The sequence below is a fragment of the Nicotiana attenuata genome, unplaced genomic scaffold, assembly GCF_001879085.1.
Source record: "Nicotiana attenuata strain UT unplaced genomic scaffold, NIATTr2, whole genome shotgun sequence".
Classification (NCBI taxonomy): Eukaryota; Viridiplantae; Streptophyta; class Magnoliopsida; order Solanales; family Solanaceae; genus Nicotiana; species Nicotiana attenuata.
This window is the reverse complement of record NW_017670444.1, coordinates 615,983-626,961: the sequence shown is the minus strand read 5'-3', so window position 1 is coordinate 626,961 and position 10,979 is coordinate 615,983.

Genomic DNA, 10,979 nt, shown 5'->3' with positions numbered 1-10,979 from the left:
CACCTAAATACCAGTCATGTAACATATAATTTGGGGTTTCGAACCCTCAGAACCAAGTTTGAAAGCGTTACCTCAAACCGAGCAAAATCCTACTCCGCAATGCCTTTGCCTATCAAATCGGCCTCCAAACGCCCCGACTCTAGCCACAAGTAGTACAACACAATCAATAAAGGCTAAAGGGGTCAATTCTACAAGAGAGCTACTAAATTATAGCCAAAATCCGAAATCGACTCAAACCCGGCCCCCGGGCCCACGTTACAAAATCCAATAAAAGTCAAAAAACCCGAAAGCCCATTCACTCAAGAGTTTAACCCTACTAAATTCATCTAAATATGACATCATTTGCCCCTCCAAATCCCAAAATTTCACCTCAAAAACTCACCAACTAGGTGTAAAATCAGTGGGGAAACACCATTATTGAAGATAAATAGGCACAAGGAACTTACCTCGGTGATTGCTTCGAAATCCCTCTCAAAATTCCCAAAATCCGAGCTCAAAAATGATGAAAATGGTGAAAAATCTCGAAGTGTTCTATTTATAGTTTCTGTCCAGCAAAACCGCACCTGCGGCCTCTTTGTCGCTTCTGCGATGCCGCACCTGTGGAAATTCCATTGCATGTGCGGATTCCAATTAGGATCCCAGACTCTGCTCCTACGGCTTCAAGACCGCATCTGCGCCTATCGCAGGTGTGGAAATACATCGCATCTCTGCTCAGCCTTTCGCTTCTGCGACCCTCGCAGGTGCGGGAAAGTCTTCGCACTTGCGGCTCCTTCTTGGCCGCATCTGCAGCTCCTTCTTCGCTTCTGCGTACCCGCGCCTACGGTTCCCACTCCGCAGGTGCGATTACACCAGCAACAGCAGCACTTCAGCTGCTCATTCAATTCCAAAATCAAGTCCGAAACCTCCCGAATTCCACCCGAGGCCCCCAGGACCTCAACCAATCATGCCGACAAGTCATATATCCCCATTCAAACTGTGTCGAACCTTCAAATCACTCAAAACAACATCAAAACACCAAATTACACCCAGATTCAAGCCTAAAGAACTTCTAAACTTCCGAATTCCACAAACGACGCTGAAACCTACCAGGCCACGTTCGATTGACCTCAAATTTTACACACAGGTCAAAAATGATACCACGAACCTATTCCAACTTCCGAAAATCCAATCCGATATCAAAATTTCCACTGCCAGCCAAAATTGCCAAAATTCCGACTTTCGCCAATTAAAGCCTAATTCTACTACGGATCTCCAAATCACATTCCGGATGCGCTTCTAAGTCCAAAATCACCTAACGGAACTATCAAAATTCAAATCTGAGGTCGTTTACACACAAGTCAACATCCGGTCAACTTTTTCCAACTTAGCTCCAATTAAGTGACTAAGTGTCTCAATTCACTCCAAAACCACTCCGGACCCGAACCAACTAACCCGACAAGTCATAATGCAGATGTAGAACACAAAAGAAGCAGAAAATGGGGGAACTAGGCTACAACTCTCGAAACGGCCGGCCGGGTCGTTACATCATCCCCCTCTTAAACAAACGTTCATCCTCAAACGGGTCTAGAAACATACATGGAGCCTCAAATAGGTGTGGATATCTGCTCCACATCTCCCGCTCGGTCTCCCGAGTAGCCTTCTCCACGGGCTGACCTCTCCATTACACTTTCACTGGAGCTATATCCTTTGATCTCAACTTTCAGACCTGCCGCTCCGAAATAGCCACCGGCTCTACATCATAAGTCAAATCACCATCCAACTGAACCGTGCTGAAATCCAAAACATGGTACGGATTGTCGATATACTTCCGGAGCATAGAAACATGGAATACTGGATGCACACTCGTCAAGCTTGGTGGTAAGGCAAGCTTGTAAACCACCTCCCCAATCCTCTGAAGTACCTCAAAAGGTCTTATGAACCGAGGGCTCAACTTGCCCTTCTTCCTAAATCTCATAACACCCTTCATGGGTGAAACCTTCATTAGAACCTTCTCCCCAACCATGTAAGACACATCACGAACCTTCCGGTCGGCATAACTCTTTTGTCTTGACCGCGCCGTGCGAAGCCACTCCTGAATCAATTTAACCTTGTCCAAAGTATCCTGAACCAAATCAGTACCCAATAGCCTAGCCTCGCCCGGCTCAAACTAACCCACTGGAGATCTACACTGCCTCCCATATAAAGCCTCATACGGAGCCATCTGAATGCTTGGCTGATAACTGTTTTTGTAAGCAAATTCCGCGAGCGGCAGAAATTGGTCCCATCAACCATCAAAATCAATGACACACGCGCGTAACATGTCCTCCAATATCTGAATAGTGCGCTCGGACTGTCCGTCTGTCTGAGGATGAAATGTTGTGCTCAACTCAACCTGAGTGCCCAACTCTTGCTGCACGGCTCTCCAAAACTGCGATGTAAACTGCATGCCTCGGTCTGAAATGATCGAAACTGGCACACCGTGCAGGCGAACAATCTCTCTGATGTAAAGCTCAGCCAACAGGTCTGAAGAATAGGTAGTACACACAGGAATGAAGTGCGCGGACTTGGTCAGCCTATCCACAATCACCCAAATAACCCGAACTTCCTCAAAGTTCGTGGGAGCCTGACCACGAAATCCATGGTGACCCGCTCCCACTTCCACTCTGGAATCTCTCCCTGCTGAAGCAAGCCACCCGACCTCTGATGCTCACATTTCACCTGCTGACAGTTGAGATACCGAGTTGCAAACCCAACTATGTCTTTATTCATTCTCCTCCACCAATAATGCTGTCTAAAATCTTGGTACATCTTTGCGGCACCTGGATGGATGGAATACCGCGAGTTGTGGGCCTCCTCTAGAATTAACTCCCGAAGCCCATCTACATTGGGCACACATATCTGGTCCTGCATCCTCAACACCCCATCATTTACAATAGTCACATCTATGGCATCATCATGATGCACCTTATCCTTGAGGACAAGCAAATGAGGATCATCATACTGGCGCTCTCTGATACGATCAAACAAGGAAGACCGAGAAACCACACAAGCTAGAACCCGACTAGGCTCCAAAATATCCAATCTCACTAGCTGGTTGGCCAAAGCCTGAACATCAACCGCAAGAGGTCTCTCCGCAACAGGAATGAATGCAAGACTGCCTATACTCACTGCCTTCATACTCAAGGCATCGACCACCACATTGGCCTTCCCGGATGATATAGAATAGTAATATCATAGTCCTTTAGCAGCTCAACCATCTCTGCTGCCTCAAATTGAGATCCTTCTACTTGAACAAGTGCTGGAGGCTACGATGATCACTAAATACCTCAAAAGACACACCATAGAGGTAGTGCCTCCAAATCTTCAATGTATTAACAATGGCAGCCAACTTCATAAATGTAAGGCCCCATGAAAAAAATTTGTGCTCAAAACCTAGTAGCTCGTAGGGTCAGGCCCTGTGTAAGGCCTCGCAAGCTCGCCGCGGTTCGGATCCATTGTACTGATCTAAGTATTTAAAAATCAAAGAACCAAGTTTTTCCAGAAAAGTGTTATTTTGCAGTCCAGAATGCGGTCGCAAATTAAGTATGCGGACCGCATTTCTGCCGCATAATGAGTCAGCGGTTTGGTTAAAATTAAGGTTAAAATGCGGTCCATTATGCGACCGCATAACTGATATGCGGACCGCATTTCTATCGCAAAGTGAGTCAATGTGTCAGTCAAATTTGAGGTCAAAAATGCGGTGCATTATGCGACCGCAAATTGGGTATGCGGACCGCATTTCCGCCGCAGACCCAAACAGAAGAATTGGATTTTTGGAGCACTTTTGCGGTCCATTCTGCGGACCGCATTTCGGATCTACGATCGCATAGTGCGACCGCAAACCTGACTCGGGCTCCTAATTTTTCTAAATTTTAAACTCTACCCCATTTTTAATAAAACACCCTAATCCCTCATTTTAATGAGTTTTTCTTAACAAAATAAGAGAGAGGAAGAGAGGGTTCTTGAGAGAGAAGGTCATCTTCATCAAATTTGATTCTTCAAAGCTATCCGGGCCGGGAAATTTCAAAGCGATTATCTTCATCCCCATTCTTGCAGGTAAAATCCCTAACCCTTTTTCATTGAGTTTCAGGTTTAAACTAAGGGGAGGCGTCACATGTATTGATTCTTGAAAATATTGGTTGAAAACATACATGCGTGCCTTTTTAAAACCTAAAATTTAGTAAGAAGAATTGGGTAGGAGAAAAGGATTGTACAAGAGGGATTGATAACCTAAATAAGTTGAGTAGCAATTGTGAACTTCAATTCTAAGTCATATGTGTTAACTTGTGCACTAGATTGACGTTGCTAGACTATTTGATGAGTTGAAAGTAGAAGTTAAAAAGGGAATTCGGCTCCAGGTATGTATGGCTAACTTTGACCTTTGTAAAATCACCTTGTATGGTGTACGAACATTTGGTATGTGATATCTACGTGGATTATGTGTGAAATTCTTATGATTGGTATGATTTAAGTGTTTGTGGTTAAGTCTCCCGATATAATGGTGTAAGTAATTGGCAATAAACCAAATGTGTGATTGTGAAAGTGTTATGTGGCAAGAGTGAGAAACAAGTGATGGAAGGAAATCGTAAATGACGCAATTGGAACAACTGTGGTAATAACCTATATGGCTTGTCGTGGGCAATTATTGTTGTGATATAAAATGCATATGAGTTGTTGAATATGATGGAAATGGTATTGTTGGTTATGGAAAATTCTTTGTGAATTGTTGTTGTTATTCCTTAAGAATTGTTGTTGTAATACTTGAGAATTGTTGTTGTTGTTCTTTGTGAAGTGTTGTTGTTGTTGTGTTGATTGTGAATTGTGATTGTTCGGTGGGATCGGGTTGCGCGCCGCAACACTAAGTAATAAGGTGTGGGTTGTGGTGATAAGGGTGGCCGAGGTAATAAGGGTGGAAAGTGATCGAAATCACTATTGAAATGAAAATATGAGAAAGTTGTGAAATCATTGATGTGAAAAATGTTGAAGGGAAAATGGAGAGATTGTAAATTTGTTTGGCTTGATTGTTTACTTTCATGTGTATTTGATTGTTGATTCCATTATTACTTGTTACTTGTGTATGGTTTAAGTTTGCTTAGGGCAAAGTTTGTTCATACATACCAGCACAATTCAAATGTATTGACGTCCCTTTTGTCGGGGGCGCTACATTCGTGTTATGATTGTAGGTGGATCCATAGCAGGTACTCCAGTCCACCGACCGTAGCTCCCCTTCATCTTCCGTCAGCTGTATTGGTGAGCCCCTTTCCTCTCGGGACCCTGCGTGGCTCATGCCGCTTTTATTCCGGAGTCTTATTTTGGTTTTTGTGTAAGGTATAGCTGGAGCCTTGTTCCCGGCAAGTACTGTATTATCCTGTGTATCTTTAGAGGCTCCGTAGACAGTAAAAATGTGGGTTACGAACTTATGTAATATGTATTTTGGTATGTTGGGCGATGTAAGTTGTAAACCGCGCTAAGTAACCATGTTGTTATTGTATATTTCGTGAAAAGGTATTTTAATTACAATGGCAATTTCTTTTTATTAATGAGTAATGAAAATACGGGGTAACACGTGGGATAGGAAAGGCACCCATGTCCGCTTGACTGGGGCTACCCGGTCGAGCGTCGGTCATGTCCCTCGGTTTTGGGGCATGACATCATGGATAGGGTAGTTCTTCGCATGGGGCTTCAGCTGGCGCGAAGCATAAGCAATCACTCTACCCTCCTGCATCAATACACACCCAATACTGATCCGAGAAGAATCACAATATACTATATTGAAACCAGAAGCTTATGGTAAAACTAGAACTGGAGCTGTGGTTAAGGCAGTCTTGAGCTTCTGAAAGCTCGCCTCACACTCGTCCGACCACCTGAAAGGAGCACCCTTTTGGGTCAATTTGGTCAAGGGCGATGCAATAGAAGAGAAACCATGCACGAACCGACGGTAATAACCAGCCAAACCAAGAAAGCTCTGAATCTCTATGGCCGAGTACGGTCTGGGCCAACTCTGAACCGCCTCTATCTTCTTCGGATCGACCTAAATACCCTCACTGGACACCACGTGCCCCAAGAATGCCACTGAAATAGAAAATAGCATCAAACTTCCTCTAAGTCTGTGAGAGCCCAACCACGAAATCCATGGTGACTCGTTACCACTTCCACTCTGGAATCTCTACCTACTGAAGCAAGCCACCCGACCTCTGATGCTCACATTTCACCTGCTGACAGTTGAGACACCGAGCTACAAATCCAACTATGTATTTATTCATTCTCCTCCACCAATAATGTTGCCTCAAATCCTGGTACATCTTTGCGGCACCTGGATGGATGGAATAGCGTGAGTTGTGGGCCTCCTCTAGAATCAAATCCCGAAGCCCATCTACATTGGGCACACATATCTGGTCCTGCATCCTCAACACCCCATCATCTCCAATAGTCACATCTCTGGCATCATCATGATGCACCTTATCCTTGAGGACAAGCAAATGAGGATTATCATACTGGCACTCTCTAATACCATCAAACAAGGAAGATCGAGAAACCACACAAGCTAGAACCCGACTGGGCTCAGAAATATCCAATCTCACTAGCTGGTTGGCCAAAGCCTGAACATCAACAGCAAGAGGTCTCGCCACAACAGGAATGAATGCAAGACTGCCTATACTCACTGCCTTCCTACTCAAGGCATCGACCACCACATTGGCCTTCCCGGATGATACAGAATAGTAATATCATAGTCCTTTAGCAGCTCCAATCATCTCCGCTGCCTCAAATTGAGATCCTTCTACTTGAACAAGTGCTAGAGGATACGATGATCAGTAAATACCTCAAAAGACACACCATAGAGGTAGTGCCTCCAAATATTCAATGCATTAACAATGGCAACCAACTTCAAATCATGGACAGGGTAGTTCTTCTCATGGGGCTTCTGCTGGCGAGAAGCATAAGCAATCACCTTACCCTCCTGCATCAATACACACCCAATACTGATCTGAGAAGAATCACAATATACTGTATAGGAACCAGAAGCTGATGGTAGAACTAGAACTGGAACTGTGGTCAAGGCAGTCTTGAGCTTCTGAAAGCTCGCCTCACACTCGTCCGACCACCTGAAAGGAGCACCCTTTTGGGTCAATTTGGTCAAGGACGATGCAATAGAAGAGAAACCCTGCACGAACCGACAGTAATAACCAGCCAAACTAAGAAAGCTCTGAATTGCTGTGGCCGAGGACGGTCTGGGCCAACTTTGAACTGCCTCTATCTTCTTCGGATCGACCCAAATACCCTCACTGGACACCACGTACCCCAAGAATGCCACTGAAATAGCAAATAGCATCGAACTTCCTCGAAGTCCGTGGGAGCCTAACCACGAAATCCATGGTGACCCGTTCCCGCTTCCACTCTGGAATCTCTACCTGCTGAAGCAAGCCACCCGACCTCTGATGCTCACATTTCACCTGCTGACAGTTGAGGCACCGAGCTATAAACCCAACTATGTCTTTATTCATTCTCCTCCACCAATAATGCTGTCTCAAATCCTGGTACATCTTTGCGGCACCTGGATGGATGGAATACCGCGAGTTGTGGGCCTCCTCTAGAATCAACTCTCGAAGCCCATCTACATTGGGCACACATATCCGGCCCTGCATCCTCAACACCCCATCATCTCCAATAGTCACATCTCTAGCATCATCATGATGCACCTTATCCTTGAGGACAAGCAAATGAGGATCATCATACTGGCGCTCTCTGATACCATCAAACAAGGAAGACCGAGAAACCACACAAGCTAGAACCCGACTGGGCTCCGAAATATCCAATCTCACTAGCTAGTTGGCCAAAGCTTGAACATCAACCGCAAGAGGTCTCTCCCCAACAGGAACGAATGCAAGACTACCTATACTCACTGCCTTCCTACTCAAGGCATCGACAACCACATTGGCCTTCCCAAATGATACAGAATAGTAATATCATAGTCCTTTAGAAGCTCCAAACATCTCCGTTGCCTCAAATTGAGATCCTTCTACTTGAGCAAGTGCTGGAGGCTACGATGATCAGTAAATACCTCAAAAGACACACCATAGAGGTAGTGCCTCCAAATATTCAATGCATTAACAATGGCAGTCAATTTCAAATCATGGACAGGGTAGTTTTTCTCATGGGGCTTCAGTTGGCGCGAAGCATAAGCAATCACTCTACCCTCCTGCATCAATACACACCCAATACTGATCCGAGAAAAATCACAATATACTGATAGGAACCAGAAGCTGATGGTAGAACTAGAATGGAGTTGTGGTCAAGGCAGTCTTGAGCTTCTGAAAGCTCGCCTCACACTCATCCGATCACTTGAAAGGAGCACCCTTTTGGGTCATTTTGGTCAATGGCGATGCAATAGAAGAGAAACCCTGCACGAACTAACAATAATAACCAGCCAAACCAAGAAAGCTCTGAATCTCTATGGTCGAGGACAGTCTGGGTCAACTATGAACCGCCGCTATCTTCTTCGGATCGACCTGAATACCCTCACTGGACACCACGTGCCCCAAGAACGCCACTGAACTGAGCCAAAACTCACACTTGGAGAACTTAGCATAAAGCTTCTCTTCCCTCAGCCGCTACAACACAAACTGCAAATGCTGGGCATGCTCCTCCTGGCTACGAGAGTACACCAGGATATCATCAATGAATACAATAACATACGATTCGAGGTATGGCTAAAATACGTTGTTCATCAAATGTATGAACGTTGATGGGGCATTGGTCAGCCCAAAAGACATCACAAGGAACTCATAATGACCATAACGGGTCCTGAAAGTTGTCTTAAGAATATTCGAGTCCCGAATCTTTAGCTGGTGATACCCTGATCTCAAATTAATCTTGGAGAACACCCTCTCCCCCTGAATATGGTCAAATAGATCATCAATACGCGACAAAGGATACTTGTTCTTGATTGTGACTTTGTTCAAATTCCTGTAATTGATGCACATTCTCACGGTGCCATCATTCTTCTTCACAAATAGAACCGGTGCACCCCAAGGTGACATACTAGACCGAATAAACCCCTTATCAAGGAGCTCTTGAAGCTGCTCTTTTAACTCCTTCAACTCAGCTGATGCCATACAGTACGGTGGAATAGAAATGGGCTGAGTGCCCGACACCAAATCAATAACGAAGTCAATATCCCTGTCCGGCGGCATACCCGGCAGGTCTGCAGGAAACACATCCGAAAAATCTCGCACTATCAAAACAGAATCAATAGTAGGGGTCTCTGCACTGACATTCCTCACAAAGGCCAAATAAGAAAGACAACCCTTCCCAACCATCCGCTGGGCCTTCAAGTGCGAAATCACTCTACTGGGGACATAGTCTAATGAACCTCACCAATCAATCCGTGGCAACCCCGGCATCTCCAGCATCACTGTCTTAGCGTGACAGTCCAAAATAGCATGACATGGAGACAACCAATCCATACCCAATATCATGTCAAAATCAACCATACTAAGCAGTAGAAGATCAACTCTAGTCTCCAATCCCCCAATAGACATTACACACGACCTATAAACACGGTCCACAATAATAACATCGCCCACCAGAGTAGATACATGAACGGATGAAAATAAAGACTCACGGGGCATATCCAGATAATGGGCAAAATACGACGATACATATGAATAGGTGGAACCAGGGTCAAATAATACAGAGGCATCTCGGTGACATACTGAGACAATACTTGTGATCACTGTGTCTGAAGCAAAAGCATCTGGTCTGGAAGGGACTGCATAGAAACGGGCCTGATCGGCCTCCCCCTCTAGGTTGGCCCCTAGCTGACTGAGCTCTACCCCGAGCTGGCTGGGCGGGTGGTGAAGTAACTAGTGCTGAAGTCGAAGGCTGACTCCCCTACTGAGATGAACCTCCCGTAAAGCGGGGACAATACCTCTTGATATGACCCAAATCTCCACACTCAAAACAACCTCTCCTTGCAAATGGCGATGGGGACTGAAGAGAGCCCTGAGCACCGGGATAACCGCTAAAAGGACCCAACATAGATGAACCTTAAGTTGATGGTGCATGAGTCGAACTCTGAGCTGGGAGGGCACTGAGAGATGAGTGACCATGCTGAGAAGTGTGAGAACCATGGCCAAACGATGCACCACGGTGAACTGGAAGAGCCGTTTGAGCATGCCTGTAGGGACGACCTATGCCGTGGTGAAACTAACGTCCAGAAGGAACACCACCAAAACTACCGGATCCACGAGGCCTCTTGACCTCCCTCTCAACTCTCTCCTGGCAGTGAACCGACTTTATCTCCCGAGAAATGTCAACTACCTCCTCAAAAGTAGCACCAGACATCCTCTCTCTAGTCATAAGTATCCGCAGATGGTATGTGAGGCCATCAACGAACCTCCTGATCCTCTCCCTATCCGTGGGAACCAGCTAAACAGCATAACGGACCAACTCAGAAAATCTCATCTCGTACTGCATCACCGTCATACCATCCTGATGCAACTGCTCGACTATCTGCGCAGCTCCTCTCTGCGAGACTGCAGCACATACTTCTCCAAGAAGAGAACAGAAAACTCCTGCCATGTAAGTGGCGCTGCACCAACCAGCCTACGCCTCTCATAAGCTTCCCACCAGGTGAGGGCAGCTCTACTGAACTGAAAAGTAGTGAACGAGACCCCACTGTTCTCCAGAATACCTGCTGTACGAAGAATCATCTAACATCTGTCCAAGAAAACCTGTGCATCCTCCAACTCTGCCCCGCCGAAAGATGGAGGCTGAAGTCTACCAAACCTCTCTAGTCTCAACACTTCTCGTCATCACTCATAGCAGGAACCACATGGGCCAGAGCAGTTGCCACCGGCTGAGCTGGTAGTGCCCCGGTGTCTGAAGTCCTTGCACCACCTGCTCGGGTATGCGGGCGGCGGGAGTCTGAGTGCCTCCCCTGGCCTGAGAAGTGGCTGGTG